Here is a 25,325-nt window from a genome sequence, read left to right as displayed (position 1 = left end):
TTCTATAATGTAATATGTGCACAGTGGCTAATGCACCAGTCTTGTCACATTATTGTGCCTTTCAGTATACAGGCCCTCAGCCAGGAGTATGTGACACTAGCAATGATCTGTGCAACTATTTCCAGTTCTGTTTTACAGAACCTACATTTGACTGTTTCTCTCATCTTTTTAATGGACTTTGTAAACCAACATGTACATGGTTCTCGGTCCTGGGCTCAGATTATCTTTTTGTTTCAATTCACTTCAGCTTAACCATTCCACTTCAAATCTTAGTCAACATGAGGTTGTTCTAGAAGATCTCTATATTTGCCACTTTAGCTGAGAACTTTCTACTTTTTCTTCCTTCTCTTCTGATCCAGTACTTCCAGTTGCTGTCTGATTTTTGGCAATTTCTGGTTTGATTTCCAGCCTGAAATGTTTCTGCTGAACTAAGTAAGGGTGTAACCTTATACTTCTTTTCATGCTTTAAAACTTTCACTCTGTTTGTATTTGATGAGGTCACCAGATATTTATGCAGTCCCATGGCTGCAGATGTACACCTATATACCTATGTACACATGTAGTCAATTTCAAGGATGTTTATACCTCCTTCAGAGAGGGGGGTTATATAATATCTTTATACACTGTTTTTTCTACATAATCTGTTAAGCATGAACCATTTTATTGTTTTTGTATCCAATTGATTCAATTAGTTTTGAGGCTAGTCAATCACCCCAAAGCTGTAAGTTAGAACAAGAAGAGCAAATTGATATATAGCTTGGACTTTATTCCTAGATGTGAAGACAGTCTTCAAGTATTATTTCTTCCTGAGCTTTATTCTCATCTTGTTCATATTTTAATGCTGACCATTCACGTATTCCTAAGTATTTATACACTTCCTCTTGCTCAAGTTTCCATTATAACACATTCTTGTCCCAGTATGATATTTTCTTGGCACACCATCATTCATTTTTAAATGTTGCTTTTGCACATTTATCAAGACCAAATTTAATTCTTGTACCATCTGAGAAAGTCTTAACTGTTTGCAATTGTGCTTTTAGCACCTCATCTGTTGAGTTATCAATTTTAAATTATCCACAAAAAGTACACGAGATGGCTTTTAACAAGGTAGGGTTCTGGATTTTAAACTGTAATGATTGCCTAATATGTTAAGAAAACAGCTTAAGAAATTAAGAGAAAGATAAATAACAGTGGCGACAAAAAAATCTCTCTCAAACCATTGAATTTTTATTCCAGGGATACTAATTTGCCTTTTGTCATAACTTAGCTGAAAAATTATTTGCTAATGTTTCAAAGTCACTGTAATGTAATTGATCAATGTTGAGTGTATCTAATACATCTGTAAGGATTCAGTTGCAGGTGTGCATGGCTTAACGTCCTTCTGCACAATGTCCAACCACATTTACGTCCATACTGTGCTAAGCAGAAGTCGATGCGGTTGGACATCATGCAGAAGGGCATTATGTAGAACACAATGTATAGTATAAGGTGTTCCATTAATGCCCTAGTTGCTTAACGTTCAATCAGATTGAACCTGTCCCGGCTAGATTCTGCCCTTCTGAGCTGGGAATTTCTGGTTAAAGGCTTATTGTGCCTGCTTATTTCAACTGTTTCTTTCTGAAATTGGTGCGCCTTGTTTGCTGTAGCATAGACTGGATTCAGACATCCTGACTCTAGCTTTGTTTGTATAACTTGAACACTAATCCAGGCCATCTTTTTTGGAGAAGGTTCCCCTGCACCCTAGTGGCAGGAGTGTGCAGTTAGAACTTGCATGAATGAAGACTGCTGGAACAGGGCTCAGTTTTGAGTTTTTTTACTGGTTAATTGGGTAATTTGTTAAAATAGGTTTGCTTGTTTTCTATTGTTATATAAAAAAAATTGCACTTTATTCATATGCTTTTAGTGTATTTTTGTTTCTTCCTACTTTATTACTTTATTTTGCTTTTGCTGCTTGTTCTTAAAAGTACTTAATTGCATTTATTCTGCTGCATTTATTACTGCTTGTTAATAGCCTGATTAAATTGCAACTGCTATTCTAAGCCTTTGGTTGAAGCACTTAAGCTTCAGAGCAGTCGTTTTACATTAAGAAAGTGTGGAGTCTGCACTGTTGTTGCAGGACAGGTAGCTTACATCCTTTTAAGTTGGGAGTTGCTGATTGAAGGATTAGTGTCTGTTATTCTAAAAGTGTATTAGTTCTGGTTTAAGCACTTGGGCTTCAGGACAGTTATTTTACATTAAGAAGGTGTGGTCTACACTCTTGTGGGAGGAGAGGGTAGATTCTGCCCTTCTGAAATGGGAGTTTCTGGTTAAAGGCTTATTGCGCCTGCTTATTTGAACTGTTTCATTCTGAAATCGGTATGCTTTGTTTACTGTAGCATAGACTAAAGTCAGACCTGCTGAATCTAGCTTTGGTTGTATAACTTGAGCACTAATCCAGACCATCATTTTTTGGAGAAGGTTCCCCTGCACCCTAGTGGCAGGAGTGTGCAGTTAGAACTTGTCTGATTGAAGACTGCTGGAATGGGGCTCTGTTTTTATCTTTTTATTGGTTAATTTGCTTAAATCAGTTTGCTCATTTATTACTGTTACATAACAAAAAAAAAATACACTTTATGCATCGCCACTTAGCTAGGGTTAAACTATTCCTGGCGCCATAAAGTCTGCTCTTTAAATTTTCCCCTTAACATTAGCCAGTTTTTTTTTTAGTTTTAGCACTCAAATTTGTTTCTTTGAGCTCAGCACTTGTTCAGAACTCATTGTAAGCACTAAATAAGCTACAAATTACTACAACATTCAACTTTCCTCACTTGTCTAGAGGAAAACAGTTTTTAGTACTTAATAAATAAGAACCTATCCAGGCATGTCTAAGGGTCAGCTCATGGTGTTTTCTCCTGTCTACCGGATGAATCTGGTAATTTGGGGCAATGCAGCAATTGCCTCATGTACACAGACAACCCACTCCTCCTACCACCCAGCACTACAACCTGTGAGAGATGCACTTATATAGCCAAACTGGAATCAAAGCTCTCTTCACCCAAGACTGGACTAGACAGTCAAGAGGAGAAGGTAAACACTTGCACCACACCACACTCATCACATAGTCCCTCAAAATTTACACCACCAAAACAGACACATAGAAACACAAAACACGCATGTACATTCTGGAAGCTCTCAATAAAATTCTGCTCAAGCAACAGAGACCTCCAAAGCAGAAACACAAGCTACCTCCGCCCCCCAACACAAACCAAATGGCACATAGCTCACAAACTCAATGTGTCATTCAACCACAGCCCATAAGGCATAACAACATACCCAACACTCTAGTCATAAGTGACTCTAAAATCAGGCACACTGATGCTCCACTCACCAGGCTAAACAAGGAGAAAGTTACTGTCAGCTGCCTTTCGGTTGCCAGGATCCACCACATAATGCACGCACTCAGCTGACTCCACAACAAATACAAATATGACTCTGTCATTGTCCATGTTGGTGTGAATGACCTGAGATGTACCTCCCTGGACTACATGAAAAGAGACATGGAGGAGCTATCCGATCTTGTAGCCAAGCAGGTAAGACCCCAGCCCTGAGTAGCATCCTGCCATTACCAAGAATGATACCACAGTACCAGGACAAAATGATTGACTTCAACAATTGGCTAAGCTTCTGGTGTCATTCTAAGGGTATCCAGTATCTGTCTGCCTGGGATGACATGATCAGCAAACCACAATGCTTTTCCAGAGATGGCCTGCACCTGTCACCCATGGGATTCTGGATACTGGCTAAAGCTCTTGCCACTCATATAGTGCCTTTTTTAGTCAAGGTTCAAATGACAAATTCACCACCATAACAAGTACAAGCAAGCAAAATCTTAGGGTAATGCTACTCAATGCTAGCAGTCTAAACCTCAAAATGCATTCACTCGAGGCACTCCTTAAAATGGAGAACATCGACATATGTGCAGTGACAGAGACCTGGTTAAAGGTTCCAGAGAGCACCCCTGCATTACCAGGCTATAATTCATACCACACCTTTCAGCCACCTAACCCGGACTGAAACATTAAAGGTGGAGGCATGTCCATATTCATAAGGATATCCACAGCTCCAGGCTAGTTGCTCAGCATAATGCATCCGAGATTATCCAAGTGCAATTAACTCTGTGCAAGACCACAATTCAAATTGTAACCTGCTACAGATCCCCCACCATGCCCCAGGATCCCCACTCCTCATTTCCTGATACACTGGAAAATATTAGGGTACAACCCAACATCCTCATAATGGGCAATTTCAACTACCCCACCATTAACTGGGAAAACTACCATGTACCAGCTCTTTTGTGCAACGTTTTCTGGAATTCATAAATTCCAATGCCTTGGATCAACTTATCCACACCTCCACCAGGGGCAGCAATATCCTAGACCTGGTCATTACCAACATGGTCTACCAGTGTTCCACACCAGAGGTCAATTCCTTGTTAGTCAGATCTGACCCCAAGCACATCCCGTTCCCACCCCCCATTAGGGAAACCACCTTAAAAAATTTCTCCAAAGCCAACTTCATGCTTCTTAAGACAGAAGTGGCAAACTTCACGACACCCATGCAGACGGACGATAGAGGTATGACTGCTGAATCCTACACAAATGCACTTGATAAGCACTTACACGAGTGCATGGATTGTGCTGTCCCTAACAGAACCAATATGCTATCCTCCAAAAAAGGAAGTCAATCTGGTGGTCCCCTGCCATAAACAAACTTTACAACAAAAGAAAGAAACTGTTGCAAAAAAGAGTAAAATCCCATGATTGGAGGAACTCCCTTGTCAGCCTCAGTAAGAAGCTGAGAGCCCTCATAAAATCCTCCAAAGCTAGTTGTGAAAACAAAATTGCCACTGATTCTAAAGACAACCACAAAGCATTCTATAGCTATGTCAAGAATCTCAATGGCAACACTCAGATCTGCTCTGAGTTACAGCACAATGGCACTAAATATACAGAACCAACTGATATTGCCAACGTCCTGGCAAATAGGTTCAGTGCTAACATTACCCCTCTTTCACCCCCTAAAGGGCCCATTTTTATACCGGAAAAATGCAAAGTCCCTCTAATCATGGCTGCCCAGGTAAAAACCACACATTCCAAACCCAAGAAAACAGCATCCATGGGACCTAACAACATCCCAGGCTGCATTCTACATGAACTACAGAATGAACCGTCACCTCACCTAAGCACCATGTTCAATCATAGTCTCACCTCAGGCTTTGTGCCCACTGAATGGCACACAGCGATGGTTAACCCACTCCACAAAGGGGGAGCCATCATCGACCCAGGGAACTACCACCCCATTAGCCTAATGAGCCTTGTCTGCAAGGCCACGTAACTTATCTTCATGGAACTTATAAACAAAGACAATGGTAATCTCCCAACTCTGGACTCCACCCAGTTCGGGTTTGTAAAAGGCAGATCATGTCTCCTAAACCTGACAGACTTCTTTGAAGCAATCATCAAAGCCATAGATGAGGGTAAGGTGGTTCACACAGCCTATCTAGATCTTGCCAAGGCTCTTGACACCACCTCCCACTCTAGAATTATAGATAAACTCACTAAACTAGGTATAAATCTCTATGTCAAAAGATAGGTTCCAACTGGCTCCCTGACAGAATCCACACTGTGAAAGTAGCAGACTCCAAATCCGACTTCAGACGAGTGACAAGTGGAGTTACACAGGGTTCAGTCCAGGGTACTCTCTTGTTTATTATCTACTTTTCTGAAGTACAGGCTAACACAGAAGGCCTTTGGCTAATGAAGTTTGCAGATGCAAAGTAGGAACCATAATCAAAACTCCTAACGATGTGGACATCCTACAAAAGGGCCTCACTGAGACAGATGCCTGGTGTCAAATCCATGGCCTCACGTTCAATGCCAAAAAGTGCATTGTCATCCCCTTTGGTAAAAACTCTGTACCCATGAGCTACCACATAGGTGGTAGTCTACTTAACAATGAAAGTATGATAAGATACCTTGGGACACAGGTGGACAGTATTCGCTCCTTTGATAATCACATTACCACAGTAGTCAGGAAATCCTTCTACATGACACACCTCATCACAAAAGGTTTCTCATCCAGGAAAAAAAGAGGTAATTGTTCCCCTCTATTCATCACTCATTAAACCCATTGTAGAGTATAACGCCCCTTTTGGTATGTATCTCACAAGACATTTACAACTACTGGAAAGGCCACAGAAATATTTCATAAAGAGGATTACCATCCTCAAACAGATGCCCTATGCAGACCATCTAAAAAACTCCAGCTTTACTCCGTCGCATATTGCCTATTCAGAGGTGATTTCTGCCTAACATACAAAGCTATGTCAAATGCAGAGCTGTTGGACATGCTCCACTTAAAGAAATGCCTCCAAGCTACATGGTCTTGGGACCTAAACCTTGTCACCACAATAAACAGAACATGCTGGAGGGATAGATTCCTGTCCCAGAGATGTCCCATACTCTGGAACAAACTACCTATCAATATCAAACAAAGCTCCTCATGAGCACTCTTCAAGAAAAATCTTGATGACTGGATGGGAAATAGGAAATTCACCACTGGTATCATCTCTGGGGCTCTGCTTGACAGGGGCACAGGCAAATTATTTTCTTGGGTGGCGAAAGCTAGGGTACCTTTTTGGCTAGGCTTATATAGGCCCTAGGGCCAATAGCCTAGTACCTACTTATGAATCCATGTTAATTGAAGATTACCTGTATCCATGAATGTGAGCTAAGATGCTGTCAAATCCTTTTTTGTATTCTATCCTTGCTATATTTACCCTGGGATTTGATAAACTCCATGCATGCTTCATGCAAAGTCTACATGGAGTTTAAATGTATGAGCAGTGATGAGCTGTGAGCAGCAACACTCATTGCATATTCATACTGCATCATCATCACCATCATCATCATCATCCCCTTTTTCCCATTTACATGGGGTCAGGGTTTTGTATTAACTGTCGCCAACTCTCTCGATTCAGTGCCACTCTCCTGCCTTCTTCAACACTCATGCCTGACTGTCGCAGATCTTCTTTCCCACAATCCATCCACCTCTTTGCCGGACGCCCTCGCTTCCTCTTACCTTCTTCCTGTCTGCCCGAAATCTCCCTCACCAGATTGTCTTCTGCTTTTCTACACATGTGCCCATACCATCGTAATCTGTTTTCTTTGATCTTTTCTGCAATTGGAGCTACTTTGGCTTCTGCTCTTATGTCCTCATTTCTTCGCCTGTCCCGCAGTGTGCATCCTACCACCTTTCTCAGGCACTTAATTTCCATCACCTCTAGCTTCTTCAACAGTTCTGTCTTTACTGCCCAGGTTTCTGTACCATGCAGTAGTACTGGTCGCACCACTGTCTTGTACACCTTACATTTCAGCTTCTTTGGCATTCTTCTGTCATATACTACACCTGATACTCTATGCCAGTTGGCTGCAGCCCCTCTGATTCTAGCTTTGACCTCTTCATTCAGACTACCCTTCTCCTCAACCACCCCTCCCAGATACTTGAAGCTGTTTACCTGTTCCACTATCTTCCCATCTATCTCTATTCTCAGCTTCTTCTGATTTCCCCAATCTGCTGCCATTACTACTGTCTTATCTGTGCTTAGTTTCATCCCATGTGCTTTCAGATTTGCATTCCATTCTCCTATCCTTTGATGAAGTTCTAGATCAGAGTCTGCCTGTACTGCCACATTGTCTGGATACAGCAGCTTTGTTGCTCTGACCCCTCCAACCTGTTTGCTGATGTAGTCCATTACCAGTATGAACAGCAGTAGGCTCAGAGCTGAACCCTGGTGTACACCCACTCCCACTGGGAACCCCTCAGTGAGGCCAAACACTGTTCGTACTTGAGTCACTGGGTCCTTGTACATAGCATGTACTAATTCTACCAATGTTTCTGGGACTTCAAACCACCACAGTACTGCCGAGATCAGCTTTCTTGGGACCTTGTCATATGCTTTCTCCAAATCTAGGAAAGCCCAGTTTGACTCTCTCCTCTTCTCTAGTTTCTTCTCAAGTATATGTCTCAATGCAAACATCGGGTCAATTGTGCTGCATCCTGATCTGAATCCGAACTGTTCATCTCCCATCTTACATTCTACTATTCTGCGTATCCGTTTATCAATCACCCTCTCCAGAACTTTCATGCAATGTGGTAGGAGTTTGATGCCTCTGTACTGTCCACAGTTGTGGATGTCCCCTTTGTTCTTGTACACTGGCACAAGTATGCTTATTCTCCAGTCATCTGGAATACGCCTTTCTCTCCACACTGCAATTAGTACCCTCAGGAGCCATTTCTCCCCTAGCTCGCCCAGTATCTTTACCATATCTGCTGTGACCTCATCTGAGCCTGCTACTTTCCCTGACTTTATTTTCCTTAGTGCTACTCTTACTTCTTCTAAGCTGGGCTCCTCTTCTACTTTCATTGTAGGCTGTTTCTGGGGCAGTACCGCTTCTGTGGGGTTTTCTTCATTCAGAAGCTGCTGGAAATACTCCTTTCATCTGCCTTTGATGTCCTGTGGGCTGGTAAGAAGGTTGTTGCTGGAATCCCTTATGAAGGGTGTCTGACTATCTTCTTTATCTTTCTGTCTTTGCCTTGCAACCTGGTATAGTTTCTTTGTGCCCCTTACTGAGTCACTTTCCAGAAGCTTATAGAGTGCCTCTGATGCCCTATTCTCTGCTATTGCAACTTCTTTCTTAGTTTCTTTGTTAGCCAACCAGTAGTTCTTCCTAGCTTGGTCAGTCTTTTCAATCTCCCCACTTCTTCCTGCACTCCTTCTTTCTTTTGATTACTTCCTGCACTTCTGCATTCTACCACCAGCTTTTCTTATGTATCTTATTTCCATACCTGGCTCGGCCACATATCTTTTCTGTAGTCCTAACACATGCTGTTTTTAGGCGCTGCCACTCTTCTTCAACTCCACCTATTTCCTCCTCTTCTTGATGTGCTAGAGCCCTGAGTAATTCCTTGAAGTGCTGTACTTTCTCTCCAGTCAACTTCCAGGTCTTCAGCCTGGTCTCTGTTGACCTTAGAGCCTTCTCTGACCACTGCTTGCAGCTGATTGTGGCAACTACTGGTTTATGCTGCGAACTGACTGTTTCACTGGAGATGACTTTGCAATCATGGATTCTACCCCAGTGCCTTTTCCTTACTAGGAGGAAGTCTACCTGAGTTGAATGTTGGCTACTCTTGTATGTGATCTTGTGACTGTCTCTCTTTCATACTGCACAACACGTTTAAACATAAATAAGCGAGGTTTCATGGCTGCCAAAAGTGTTGCTGGCCAGGAAGCCATCTGGGTGAGCATGGATAGCGTTCATGTTTGAATCAGACTGAAGGTCTGCGGTTTTGTGCGGAATGCCACAGTGATCACCAGACCTTAACACATAGCTCTCAATCTCTTAGATCAAGACATCTGGACAAAGTCCAACATAATGGAGAGAAAATGACCCAGAATAGGGACATATTTGGCATATGTGCTCTTTATAAATGTGCTAGAATAATCAGGGGTTTGTGTTAAGATACATGTTCTGAAGGATTCGAAGTCTGAAGCTCAATTGTATGTAATTATTGAGCCACATCAGTCCTGAGATCATCCCAGTGATATGGGAGAAAACCACAAACTTGATAAGGACCACACCAGAAGGTATAAAGACAAAAATCTGGAAATTCTTTGAAAATGTATACAGCTGAGAGGTATGATTGTTAAATATATGGTCCAAACACAGAACAGGGCAGTGTATCTACAGTGCAGAGTATTGTGAAATCCCATTCCTGGCATTCTGTACAGTCTTTCTTTCGGATTTTTCCGGTTTGGGGTTGCCACAGCAAAACCCCAGTCCGCTAATGATTGGCAGTGAGTGTTTATGGTGTCGAGTTGCCAGCCAGGCACTCAACCTTCAAAGAAGGCACATCCACACATGCATGCACCTACCTGCATGTCTTTAAATTCACTCAACCACCGGGAGGACATGCAGACTCCTCACAGAAGGCTATCCAGCCAAGAATCGAACCAGAGAGCCTCTTGCCATGAGGCAACATCGCTAACTGCTGCACTACCGCAGATTTCCTGGCATTCTGTACTGAATTTGTGTAAATCATCTGTAAGGGTACATGGACTGCCATGTAAAATAAACACTCAAGGAAAGTGTTTATACTGAATAGCGACACACTGATGAGCTGCAGGAATGAATGCAAGGAAAGAGGATAGGTGAAACAACCTAATGGACAGCAGATGAGGGAATGTCAATGGAAGTCAGTTGAAGCAGCAACACCAATCACATATCAATCTGGTACAGCAGAAACTGCCCAGTGAAATGTGTTTTATGTGACTGTCACACAAGGTGGCATAACAATGGGAAGGATGTCTGTGGGAGATAAGCATCCTTACATGAATAATGTAGAGGATAACTACCAGAGATGTCAAATACAATTGGGGTAAGGTGCATATTGTAAAGCTGTGTAAACTGATTTGACTGAATATGTGTGTAATCTCAGCATAGGTATCCAGCAAGTGGGACTGAGGTAAAGGCTTATGGACGGCATTAAAAGAAGCAATCACAATCATGGACAATATCATAATAATACCACCAGTAATTCCATACCTCTGACATAACATATGTGATTTAGAGTGATCAGAGATGATTCTGCACAAACATACTTGTACAACTATTATGATATGTACACTGTCCTGGCACCATACCATCTGCTGGAGGTGTTAGGAGGGACACTGCTATACCTGTATGCAACATTATGATCAATACAGGCTACTTGACTGGTGTGCATGGCAAATGTATCTATGTCTATATATATATATATATATATATATATATATATATATATATATATATATATATATACATATGTATGTGTGTGTGTATATATATATATTTATGGGTCTAAATTTGAAATGTCATAGTTGGCCAACACACGCAAATGTAGCAGTAACGTAAAGATGTGTACATTATGAATTATACATGTTTACCTTAATTTTAGTGTGATCTCAGAGTTGGTATATATAATTAGCAGGGGGTGAAGGGGGGCACAGCCCCCCTGCAAAAATTAGAGAAAAATTAGTGTATGTGTGTTAGCTGGCTTGTGTTTTGGGAAAGTGCCATTTTGGTCAATTGTAATTTTGGAGATTTACTGTTGGCAATTGGTATGGTTACTTCATTTACTTTACAAACAGGAATGATTGTAGCAGATATTTAGAGTGTTTGTTACAAGTGAAATTTACAGTGTTTGCAGTTCATGTTCATCTTGGCAGTGGGGGACTGGTGTTGGACAACTAAAATATTTAGAGTATGTCTTTTTCAACTTTGTCAGCTTTCGCTTATAAGAGCGTTTGGTTAAAACTTGTCAACAAAGGTGTGTTTGACATTCTAAGCATTTGTTCTTATAATATATATATATATATATATATATATATATATATATATATATATATATATATATATATATATAGATATATATAGCACAAACCACACTATCACGGATGCTATCCATGCCATTAATGTTGTCAAACACCTATGTATATACTGTGTGCATCAAGAGAACAGGTAGCACACATGCATCTGGTCTAACAACTTGATGGGGTTCCACACCATCAGACACTAATGTTTATGCCACAAAAAGAATACCTAGGTATGACCAATAGGATGTGTGACAGCTCACTGCGGTAAGGGTGGTACACTTCAGTTACACATCACTGGAAGATGTGGAGGGAGGTACATGAAGAAGGGTGCATTGTACTCAGTTACTGGTGTGATGAAGGCTATAAACGATGGAGGTATTATGACCTGTGATGTGGATGTCCTTCACATTCTCACTAGTTGTGTTACATACAATGGTATAGTCAACACTATGGCCACATGCTGATAGATGTTCCACATACCATCTACCACGTCATGCAGGCCAAATTCCTATTATTCTGATTATAGGGTGTGATGTCTACATTATACTTGGGTTGTGTGTTTCCTTATCTGATGTAACAAGCCCTCGCCCCATCTTTTTGTGTCATTGCAGGTGTTGTCATGGCTGTGGAAGCAATCTTTGGTGTGTGTTGATACTGTCTCTATTATACGCATATCACAGTTGGGGTTAATGATTGCCCACAATCTGTAGTCCTTCAGACAGCTGTTTAGATACAGGATATGTATGTCATTCGTGATATCTGTGACTTAAAGAATGGACAGGAAAGGGCCTAGCAGATATCACTGTTGTACAGACCTGATCACTGAGCTGAGATATAGGTCACTTCACATATTTCAACATATTTACATGGAACATATGTTCTACAGTAGTCCCTCTACTTGGTGACATGGATGTTTTTGGCCATATCAGACAGTGTTGAATGAATTCCTCAGTATGGATTTGTGTCAAATGACTTGGGCTTGTCAAGTTGAAAAGGATGATAGTGTCATTATCATGAATGCCCTCGATGACCTCTCTGAGGACATCTAACAGATGTAACAGACATGATGTAGCATGATCAACTCATACAGCTCTGTTGCAAGCAGCCAAGTTATTACTAGTGTCCATTTAGAAAAGGTCCAGGATGACATGTTGGTCTACCTCACAGATGAGGAGAGTCGGCATGTGTCTATACATGTATGCATCAGGTGTTGTCCTACCCCCAACTCAGATGGTCGCATGTTGATGTACACCCTTCTACAAGAACATAGTCTGTGTGGAGGGTGTGCTGAAGTGTGCATTCAACTCTGACAGGAAGGTGTATGTGCTGAGTCATGCAATATATGATCTGTAATGTTGTCACAGCCTATTGGTTCTGTGTGATAGGCCTGGATGAAGGTAAGAAAGTGCATACTGCCTATCCTGATCTGGCCTAGGATTTGGATACAATCCCTTGCACAAGTATCATTGAGAAACGCTTCCAGCTAAGGATCAAACCTTGCATCACTAGATGGCAAACACAGAATGCATACTGTGAAAGTTGGCGAATTAACCTTTACCACTACAGCTGTCACCACTGCCATACTCCAAGGATCTATGCTTGGCTCTTTACTGATTGTGATCTATTTCTTAACAGTTCATGCTAAAGTAGATGGCCTTTGGCTTACAGCGTTTGCTGATTTTTGCATACTGGGTGCTATCACTGAGTCCACCTATGATGATAAAATACCACAGGAGGGGCTAACACAGACAAATGATTGCTGACAAAGCCGTATGCTGTACAAATAAAGGCAGAAATGACTATTTATGTTGTCCTTCTGAAAAGTGGAATTTGCCTGTTAATTACAGCATTGGCAATAGTCCCACTATGCTGAAACCCAGTGGTGGGAATACACGTATATAGTAATCTGAACTTCAACCACCAAATGTCCACACTGTTATTGGAAGTTTATGTTGTGCAAATCATAAGTCACATCACTGTATTCAGATCATAGGATTATATTACAGCACTGTACTTGAACCTCATCAGAACACTAATAGAGTATAATGCTCTCTTTTGCATGTACCTCACCAGACACATGTAGCAGATGGAGAGACCACAGGGATTTCTCACCAAAAAGCACAAGACGTACAAATCAGACCATGATATATGTGGATAGACTGAAAGCCATGTCACTCTAATCTGTATAGTACAAGTCTGTGACACTGCCCCAGTGGGAATAGTGCACATCCACAAATCAAATATAGCTGATGACACCATTGTCTATTGAGGAGAATATGGTAACATTGTTCCACATGCTGCTGCAAAACTTACAAACATACACACAGTTGACTGCAGAGAGAACAGAATTCATACCTATTTAAGATACACGACCTACAGAGGTCTGTATTTAAGGCAAGCACCACAGCTCAAGTCTCACTTGGAGTGTCTCAGACAACACTTTATAGCTGATGAAATCAGCATTGTCTGTTGAGAAGAATATGGTGATTACAAAGTCCAACATGGTGGTGGAAAAGGGTGCCTGTAATGTCAGGCAAGTGCATACACCCAAGTTGACTGAAGTGAGAACAGAACTCCTGCCTTAGTACAGAAACTACAAATCTCAGTACTGTACACAAGTGACATTGCTCAAGTCTGACTTTTACAAGACTGCAGGTCATCTTATAGTGGATGACATCAACATGGCATGCTGGAGGCAAGATATTTGGAGGTCTGCATGAGGCCAGTATGTATGTGTGTAACCTGACAAGGTTATTGGATACAGATCCAGTTCTTTATTTGTCTTATGTAATTGTGAAGCTCATGCAAGTACAGACAGCAGAATTATACTTACAGAAATATATTAGACAGTATACCATCAGTCATTCATCTGAAAACACAGCAATGGTGTATTATGCCTCATACATATCATTCATAACAGCTCCACTATCTAAAGTGTTATAAGTGAGAGTGAATATAATGAATAGGCTGTATTAGAACCAGAATCATGTCTGCACTTATACCTGTCATTACAGAAACTGTTTTTCAGTTCATTGCTATAAACTGTACTGTCACAACAGTAAAAAAAAGTTGACACCCACTGTACTAGAACCCAGGACTATCTGTACTCCAGCTCTACACTTACAACTGCTGCCACAGGACTAGTTACAGGAACTTTCCTAATTTTGCTATTCTTTCTCAAGGTCTCTGAGTTAACCATCATGCAATGCCACTTAGTGTGTTTGTGCAATGCCCAACAGAATTCATTGAATGCATCCTGTTTCCGTTATTGGTGGTCTGAGTCCTGTTTGCAGGTATTCAATGGTTAACCACTGCACAATGCCAGTAAGTGAGTTGTGCAATGGAAACCAAAAATTGCAACAATGTATTGTTTTTGACCTTTGCCTTTTTGCAGACACCATGTTTGCAGGTGTTCTGTCTGCTTTCTGGTGGGCCACTAGTCCAGTTTGTGCACTGTCACACTTCAAGCAAATGGGATAAGCACAGTCCAATCTGACATTAATTTATTTCTCCTTTTCCCATGTTTGGACTAAGTTATGCATTGCACAAAAAGTGCCCCCCCCCAAAAAAAAAAAAAAGAAAAAAAGGGAAAAAGTAGCTGAAATGAGGAAACACAATCTATGGCATACACACTATAAAATGTTAATACACATGAGATATTTCTACATAGGTCTAGATTTGAACTCTCACTCTAATGAACCTTCAGAACATAGTAAATGTGCCGTATCCCTCTCTGCCACATGAACAGCTATGCAGCAGGGAACTGAAACATAAATAAAATGAATAATGGAATAAACACTACACAATATTTATTAGTACAAATGACATATTTCTACATAGAACTGGATTTTAACTCTCACTCCAATGAACCTTCAAAACACAGTTTGGATGCATTATCCCTCTTTTGCCACACAAACAGCTGTGCAGCAAGGAAATGAAATAATTCTGCATACAACCAACTACAACACATCTACAGTAATATAAAACCATACAAGTGTTATTTGTACATGTATTATTGTTTGAAATAGTGCTATAAGTGATCACACAACCAGTTATGAGTATTGCTTACAAATATGCGGCTCTGCTTTACTCCTCTGTGTTTGATGGTTATTCTTTTATTATCTGACCAGTGATCTGAGACATGCAGTCTGTAAGTCATTGTAAATTATTGCCCTTTAAATGTGTGTGGCAATAATATAATATGCAGTTCCCAACAGAAGAAGGGGATGTTGGATCTTAATCGACAGAACCTATGAATTGTGTGCTAATTACTTACATTTCTAACCTTGACAAAATTACAGTTATCACATTGTAAGTCTAACATGACATACCCACTGGGTGTAGGGCAGTCTGCAGTGCTGTTGTGTTTACCTTCTCCCTACCAGTAATCATTCACAATTGCAATCCATTAAAAACAAACACTGACAGAGTGTCTGTATTATATTTACATCAGCTACACAGAGCCAAGTATTTGGGATTTATAAATTCTAATGAAATCACACCTCAATTGCACCTTCATCGGGCTGAGACCCCTGAATCTACACCACAAAAAGACAATCATGTAGCTATGGAAATTGAAGGTGAGGAGACTTGTTTATGTGGAGAACACAGAAAAGAGGCTATTACTTTGGGATATATCTACAAATATATCAGGATTACTGAACATGAGGTATGCTTGCATTTTGTCAGTTACATATATATATATATATATATATATATATATATATATATATATATATTAGATCGATACATACAGATAGATATACATTTTGATTAACAAAGGCTTTTACACTTTTATCTGTATGCATTAGTTAGAAGTGTACTGATGTCATGGGCATGTTTGTCAGAGCATTTCACAGTTATACATGATTAGTTATACCTTAACATGAAATGCTCTGTGTTAAATCTGTAGACATGTTTCAGGGACAGTTCATTTGATAGCACTTTTAGCATTTCAAAGGTGGTTTGTTAACAAAATGTGTCATTTGCCTGTTCTTTTGGGGATGGGGAAGAACATCTGCATTTCTGGTATGGCACAAACAGGGATGTGTTGCTATTGTTACTCTCCTTTTTTGCATCCAGCCTGTTGTCCATATTTCAAATCTGTATACTATTTTGTTTTTCCCCAGTGGGTAATTCTGAAATGCTACCTTTTCTGTTTTATCTGGAACACTTATTTTGTAGTTATGTGATACTTGTATGTATTATCCTTCTGTTCTCGTTTAGGACACCTAGAACTATCCCACCCAGGCATATCAATCCTCAAAACCTACCTTTCACTGACCCCGAGTATCAGGTCATTGTTGAAACTTTTATGTGACATGGTGCCTTTCTGCTTGAGAGGTGGTGTGGCGATATGTCAGCCAGAATGCAAATTTGGCAGCAGATCATAGCAGATGTTAATGCAGTGGGCAGCCAAATTAGGACATATGACCAGGTGCATCACAGGGCAACTGACACAATCTCATCCACACAAAGGAGACCAGCTGCAGTGGCCCATGATTGGATGGGTACCAGTTGAGGGCCTGTTACAGAACCACCACTAACAGCAAATGAAGAGTTCTTGTCCACTGTCAGGGATCCAGACAGCTCCGAGGAAAGTGTCGCATAACATGTCCTGGACATTAGCGCTACTGTTTCAGGGACAACAAACAATGTCCCAGGAGGAGCTTCCATGTAGGCTTTTGTACCTCAATGGTTAAATACTGTTGTGTAGTAAAAAATAAAATAAAATCAATACATTAGTTTTGTTTCACAAGAATTTTGTTTTGGGGGGAGATTGAAGATTGTTACAGTTAACAACACATTCTGATTAATTATACATGGTCTTAGGCAGAACTTGTCATCCATTTCTTGTTGAAAGTATAGTTACTGAACATATAAAGGGGCTAGAGTATTATTCCCTGTGTTACCGTTAATTGTGATGATGTTGGCCTCACCATTTGCTTAACTTCTTCCAGGACCATCCGGCATACAGAACATGCCATCATCTGCACATAGTAAGTGAAACTTTTTTTGTCAGTACTGATGAGTAATTCAAAGAAATATTTTAGTCTGTGCTATTGATGTCAAGATTGTTGTGTGTATTGCACCACTGTTATTTTGTTAACATATATTGGACTATAGTAGTTCAACACTTACCTTGCAATTCCAGAAGTTCAACAGTTTTAGTTCAAGGTTGACTGTATCTAATGCAAGCACTACACAGCCAATACATGGGGAGGTAAAGGTTGTGAGAGTTGCCTGGCATCAATTCTGCTATACGTATGTGCATAGGAGGAAGATTTTAGTCACTTAGGTGGTGAGTGAGTGTGCTATGCATTGTCTTTTAGCCAATACAAAGGCATATTGAGCATGCCTACGTCGGCCTACACCCACAGCAAATGTTGCTTCCTCAGTGACTCCTAACCTGAGTGTGGCTGTGGTGACATTGGCATTGGAAGTGGGATATCTGCACCTTCCCCTTGTTGATCCTACTGCTGTTTTCTCAGGATGATGTTGTGTAGCATGGTACATACTGTGAATATTTCAGTACATGTCCTTGGATTGTACTGCAGAGCCCTAACAGATGTATCTACGCAACAGAACCATGACTTCAGCAGCCCAAACACATGCTCTATGATATTTGTGGTTTGAGCATGTGCCTCATTAAGGCATTCTTCAGCAGGTGTGTGTGCATTTCTGATGAGTGTCATCAGCCATGGTTCCAATGCATAACCTGCACCCCCCAGTAAATGATCCTCTGGGATATCTCCCCTAGAGAACATCTGATACAGTTGGAAGGTGTGGCAGATATGTGAGCCATGGTAACTGCCTGGGTTGCCGGCACACATTCAAGATGATTTCCTTGGCATTACACGTGACTTGGCAGCTAATAGAGTGGAAGCCCTTTCTGTTAATGTAGACCCTTCCCTGTTCCCCTGGTGGTGCCTTAATTATTACATGTTTGCAGTCTATGGCACTCAGTATTTCAAGGTCATGTGCTACAGGGTAGAACTCCTGCATATTTCTGGCCCTATCCTCAGGAGTATGGGAAACATGTATGTGGTCACTAGCATGTACGAGCATAGCATTCAGGAACCAATGGAGGATCCTGGATGCTGATGCATGTGACACCCCCAGCATGTCCCCTGTTGGTCTCCGAAAGGTGCCTGTAGTTAAGATTCTAAGAGGTACACATACCTATATCTCCACTTGGAGGGGTTCCCCTTGGTTTGCCCTGGCTCTGAGTTGAAGATGACAGAGGTTGCAGAGCTCCTGTAGTTTGTCTCTATCCACCCTGTAGTGCTCTACAATTTCCACATCAAGTAGATTGTGATAAATTACGTGTAGTCTGAAAACTCTTCTCCTTTATGGCCTTAGTCTACTAGCAGCAGCAGCAGCATAGACTTCAGCCCATTGCACATATACATGAATTAAAGCAACAGCAGCACCTAACATTGTTTCTGTGTTGACTTCTTTCATTGGTTGTATTCCAATAGGTATTGGAATTTATAGGAAAAAACAGCCCTACGTCTACACAGTTGCTTTATAGCTTGTTGGATAGCTCTTCCATCTTGGATTGGTTGATTAGCATACAATTCAGCCACTTATGTTGAAATTTGCATGTCACAGTGTTTACCTTGTTTGCATGGCTGTGTGTGGCTCTACACACCATGTAGAGCCACTTACTGAACACAAAATACTGTGCTACCATGTAGGCTTTATTGAATCTGGCTGTTAAATTATTCCCATATTTACAGCTTTCTATTATTGCTTTGTTTAACAACAAATGATCAATTAATAAACTATAAAAAGAAACAATTGAAAGCCTGCAGAATACTACTGGATACAGCAAATTTGTTCACTATTGTTCCACACTCCATTTATCATGAGCTGGTTCTCAGATTTATTATCTGATTGGAAATTGCTTACTAACACAGACGTTAACAATTTTGTTACATTTATGGAATTTGTTCTGAAGTACAATTATTTTAGCTTTGAAGAATATTTTTTTCATCAATTACTAGGATAGCTGTGGAGGCAGCATGTTCCCCCTGCTGTGCGTATATTGTACTTGCAGTTTGGGAAGACAGGTGAGTCTTTACTTCAGAATTTATGAAATACATGCATTTTTACAAAAGATTATTAGAAGAATTTTTATACTTTGTAAGGGAGGAATTCATGAGTTGAAGGTTATCTTATACTATAATTCACAGTCAACTTTTTTAAGGTTTACATATTCACATTATGAGAAACATATTAATTATTTGGATGTTTGATAGATAAGGATATCAACAATAGGAGATTCACCTAGAAGATTTATAGGAAGGGCACATTCTCAAATTCTTACTTGCATTTTAAAAGTTTTCACCGTTATTTAAAAAAAATTAAGGGGCAACTTGTACACCTCTATTTGATAGTCCCTGATGACAACAATTTGAATGTGAAGTGAAAAAACTTTTAAATGTTTCATGTGGCCATCCCCATGATTTATAAATAAAATTAAAATGAGATGTCTGTGAATCTTGGTAGTCTGTGTTTTGACCCATTTTTATGATAATAATTTCTTGACAGTTATCTCAGCATCAACTTCAGAACCACAATTTTTACCCTTCAGTACTGATGCCAATAGACTATATAAGATTTTTAAAATAAAATTAAAATTAACAATCATCTCTGTACTTGAAAAATTAGGATATGAACATTTAATATTGTTCAGAAGAGGGAAAATATAAAATAAATATTGGAGAAAAATAATTATCCTACTCCAAGGGGGAAATAAACAGGATGTCTAAGTGTGGCCACGGTGTTTATTGTAGGTTCATTTTGGATGTACCTTATATCACTATGGTTGATTTTGCTAAATCTGTTACATGCCAATGACACTTCTATTGTTAAACTAGTGGTGTGATTTACCTTGTTTCATGGTTTGCCTTTGATTGGTTTTATGTGGACTAACAGACAAGCAATGAAAGAATAGAATTTATGAACATGTAAATGACAATAAGCATGGAAATGAAAATAATGCATTACAGTAGACTCCCTCTTATCTGGTCTCACTTTAACCAGACTCTGCTTTAAGAGGCCAGCACCCAGAGATTGTTTGCAGTGATGAATACAGATAAAGTAGACATTCTATGAATTTTACAGAACACTTAACAGCAGTAATATCCAGTACATGAAAAGGAGAGTAGCTAAAAAGTATTACAACTCCTTGGAGAAATAAAAATAAATATTGGGCAGTCTTGTCATTGGGAAGACGGCAGTGTTTGGTTATGATGTTACGTTGTGGGTGTAGAAAATAATGCTGTGACTGCCCCCTATATAGCAGACATAGGGCCAAATTTCAGACTGTGGGATTGCCCCCTCTAATGTCACTTCCCTACTTTGGTATCTAGCAAAGAAGAGATGCACACATCACTCAAGTGAGGTAAGTATATAACCCAATTTGTATATTTTCCCATCAATTGCTTAGAACCAGCCATTAATACAGATGAAGTGATAGACAGTGGTTATGGTTTGAGTATCAGTGGAACTATTAGTTTTTAACATTTTGTATCAAGCTAGGAATGTCCGTCATTTTATAGAAGATGTGTGTTTAGCTGTCATGCGGTTTGCAGTAAAATGACTTTGAATTAGTGGTTTAGGGGTGATTAATTGCAACATAAGGAAAATTGTGTTGTGATCAGTTGTAACCCATGATAAAGCATACATTTTTTTGTAAAAAGATTCTTCATGTTGGTTTGTTTTTGCCCGCCTTCCACAGTCTAGACAGTGAAAAGTCAGCATTGTGCATTGTGTATTATGCTAGAGTATTGTTACATTGTGCATGTGTTTGAGAAGTATATTCTTAATGCCTTGAACAGTGTGACTTATGTTTGCATATATAAATAGGTGATGTTAAATCGGTGTTGGCAGACTTCATATCCTTCAGAAAAAACAAAATTGTTTATTCTAGTAACTTTCTAAGTTTCTAAGAGGAATATTTAAAAATTGTCTCTATTTTGTATGCTTTTTATGATTAACCAGTCATTCATTTATCCAGCCTAAGGTCCGGTCCCAGCAAGAGTCTATTGTATATACTGTAGATATTCCTCTGAATTCAATAAACTCTGTGTAGGTTCCAGGCAGAGCCTGCATGGAGAGTTTTCGCGTACACAAAATTGGTCATCACACAGCATCGCGCCATGCATATTAATGATGCGGGATGAGCTTAAGTTGGGTTTCGCAGCTCACACCAGTGCCACTGGCAGTGAAACCTGTAACATGAATGGGGATTGTACCACCCAACCTTTTAGTGCAAGAAATCTGGACAAAGACTAAAATAATGGGGGGACAAAGGGCCAGATATAGTGACAGATTTACCATATTGCTCTTACAAATGTAGAAAGTTGATAGAATAATAGGATTTTTGTTAGCATGCATTTTCTGAAGGCTATGAAGTATGAAAGTGAAATGTATTTCATTATGGATTGACTTCCAGTTTGACTGCTTTTTCCAGAAAACCACAACTTTTACAAGGAATAGCCCAAAAATATGATGCAGAACTCTGGACATTCTGCAAAATTCTGGACAGCATGGATAGCATTTCTGTGTAAGTTTGCTGGCAACAAAAGCAGATCGTAGGAAAGCACAGCAATTGCTTTTCCCTTACTTGAGTTTTCCTCATTAAAATTTGTTTGGGTCACTGCCATAGATTGTTTTTCTTTATTTCAACTATGTCTCCCATTGCTTTTTTTTTTTTTTTTGAGGCCAGTGTTTGCTCAATGCACAGCTTAGCACAAATGCATTTGATTGTGCCCACTTGGCTTGCATGAAGTGCAGCAGTACACAAACTGGAGGAATGGACACACAGCTTGCAGACAGGACCCAGACAGACAAACACAAACTGGATGCATTCAATTAATGCTTTTGGCCATTATGCAAACATGGTAAGTGGCATTGTACTGCAATTAACAATGAGAACTTTACAATGAATACTAAGATAGATCATATTGTGTCACTAATCCAGTGGCAGCAAGTGTTAAGTATAGGTGTGGAGTGCAGTTGGTCTTGGGTCTAGTACAGGGTGTGCAAATTTTGTTTTACTGTTGTGAAACTGCAGATTATAGCAATGATGTGCAACATACACAACTGTTTTCATAACCTTTTGTAGCAATAGCTGTAAGTGTAGGAGAACAGCAGACACGGTCTATTCGACTAGCACATTTACACAAGTGCCTGTATACCAAATAATCTTGAAATTGCAGTGCTTGCCACTGCTGCACATCACTTAACATCACGAAAACAGAGTGCCCACCAGTGTGCACCCTCACCTATCATGTTTGCATAATGGTAAGTGATGCACAACATTTTCAAATGTTATGTTTCAAAATCAAAATGTGCGATCTCTCAATAAGGGCAAGACGTGAAATTGGTGGGAAAACATCAGGATTCAAAATGCAATTGGTGGGCAATGCTCATTCTACATTAAGCTTGAGCTGTCATAAACATGTCCAAGCACAGAGGTGGAGCACTCAGGACTCCAAAGACTTTATTAGACTCCTAGTTAAGGAGCACGGGCCCGGTTGCTGCAGTGGGACTATTCAGTCTCAGAATACAAGTTTGAAGCCTGGAATAGTATTTCCAGGGCTTTGACCAGTGCTACAGGTATCCCCCGCACTAGTTAGCAATGCACACATTCTTTTGATAACCTCTGGAGAAAAAAGCGAGATACTCTCGACCATTGGATCAAGGAATTTAGTACAGGGGACACCCCAGCAGATGTGTATGTATCAATGTTAGTGTGTAATTGTAAGAGTTAAAAGCTGTATATAGTCAAGACTGGTATTTATAATGGTACTCTGTTATGTTCTGTTTTTTCCACAACTGCTATGGAGTGAGCATTGAATATGAAGTCCCATGCCACACATTTGTTAAGGATATAAGAAGAATGTGATATGTATGAATCAGAACAGTACTGTTCTAAATAGTAATTTAATAATAATAATTTTAATAGCAATTTTGCAGCATTAACAGTTAAGGACAGCTTAGCTGTATCAAACTGAGCATGCATATCTCAACTGTAAAAGAAAGTCTGCATGCCTTAGTCTGTAGCACAAAGCAACAGTTCCATATTCCCAAATAACAGTGAATATGCATCTGTAAAGTTTAAAAGGAAAGTATGCATGCAGTAGTATTTATGACAAACTAACAATACCGTATTAGAGAGTAGCCAGCAGTTGTGTATTCAGAAACCACACTTCCCAAATATACTGTACTGTTAGGTTTTTATCATTATTAAAATGTAACTTCAGACTTCTATACCAGTGGCACAAATGACCTTCTGTAAACTGTAATCAGTATAACTGAACACACATATTTGTAATACATGCACACATGAAGGATTGGTGTCTGCAGTCTGTACTATAGTGTGCCTCCATTATGAACTGGGTAGTCTTAAAAGTAATGAAAAATTTGTTAGGACTTTGTAGTGTTATAAGCAAAAGTAACAGTATTGTATCAAATAATTGCATCAATGCTTTGTATGTTACATATGAAGTTATGAAAGTTGTCCCTATTTTCTCTCACCCCAACCCTTTTTTTCCCACATCACAGTGGTGTAGGCCTGTCCCATGGGATCCACCTGTCCCCACTCCACTGGGTACAGACTGCTATCCAGCACATTTGGTGCATGACCTAGCAGTAGCCCCTCTGCTGCCCCTGCACTACTTAGCCAATCAGGTAGTTATGCCCTGGAGAATAGGCCTGTGGTTCTCTCCAGGAGCAGTGGTGAAGGTGGTGACTTTATCACCTGAGATGAACTGTCAGGGATGTTGTGTAGGATTGTGCACTAGACTGTGGGTGCACACCTATGCGGGATGGAATGCCTGCTCTCCATTCTGATTCAGAATACCTGTAGGAGACACAAACATCTGGCACTCCAGCCAGTGGCGCAGTGAGGTGACAGTGATAACAGTCCATTGGGTGAGGACTAGTTTCTCACTGTCAACCAGCTTGACATGCATGGGACCTTGATTTCTGGATTTCCTACCATCTACCGAATTATGGTGTTCACCCACCTCTTGTGTCCTTCACTGTCCCTGTCCCTTGTCTTGTCTGTCTGCAATTGTTCCTCACCTACCCAACTTCTCTCACCCAAACATTCCTACATCCCTTCCCCAGCATTCATCTCTTTCTCAAAAAAAAAAAAGGGGGGGGGCAGCAGTCCCAGAATAAAAAAAATATTTCCATAGTCCCATACTTAGCTCTTCATTTCGCACACGTCTTAATAACACACTTGATTTGGTCCAATTGCCTATTCAACATGATTGTGTTACTGTCACCACTCTTTCTGGAAGTGACAGTCCAAATTTAGATAATATTTTGCATATATGATCATGTTTTATTGTTGAAGAAATAGATAACTATAGTTCTGCCCTAAATCCCTCCTGCACATTCCTGTACTCCTTTCACTTAGTTCTTCCCCCTGCTTGCTCCCCATTTTACCACTTTCCTGTCTTTCTCATTTCTTTTCTTTAAAGAATTATTGTGCAATGGTGTGCATCCTGCACCAGTGTGAAACAATGGTGAATGACAGCAATATCAGTTAATGTATTTAAAGTATACACTTGTAAAATTGCTACTTACACCCATATTTAAACCCAGTAACATCTGCCTCCAACAATAATGCATTAACACATGCTGTCACAGAGTCAGTTGCATAGCAGTTGCATTTTATACAATCAATAGTAAATGACACTGTTTAGCAAGGATTTCCCTTTGTACTCCCCACATCACCAGTGTCATATCTTACCCATTAATTTTGTATGAAGCATCATTGCATTATCCCCAGTATTTTTTTATAAAGCATTATTGCACAATACCCATTTAGTTTTATAAAGCATTAGTG

This window comes from Protopterus annectens, chromosome 3.part1, assembly GCF_019279795.1.
Source record: "Protopterus annectens isolate FY-2018-M chromosome 3.part1, PAN1.0, whole genome shotgun sequence".
Taxonomy (NCBI): domain Eukaryota; kingdom Metazoa; phylum Chordata; order Ceratodontiformes; family Protopteridae; genus Protopterus; species Protopterus annectens.
The sequence above is the reverse complement of the archived record's forward strand: the minus strand, read 5'-3'. Positions refer to the sequence as shown.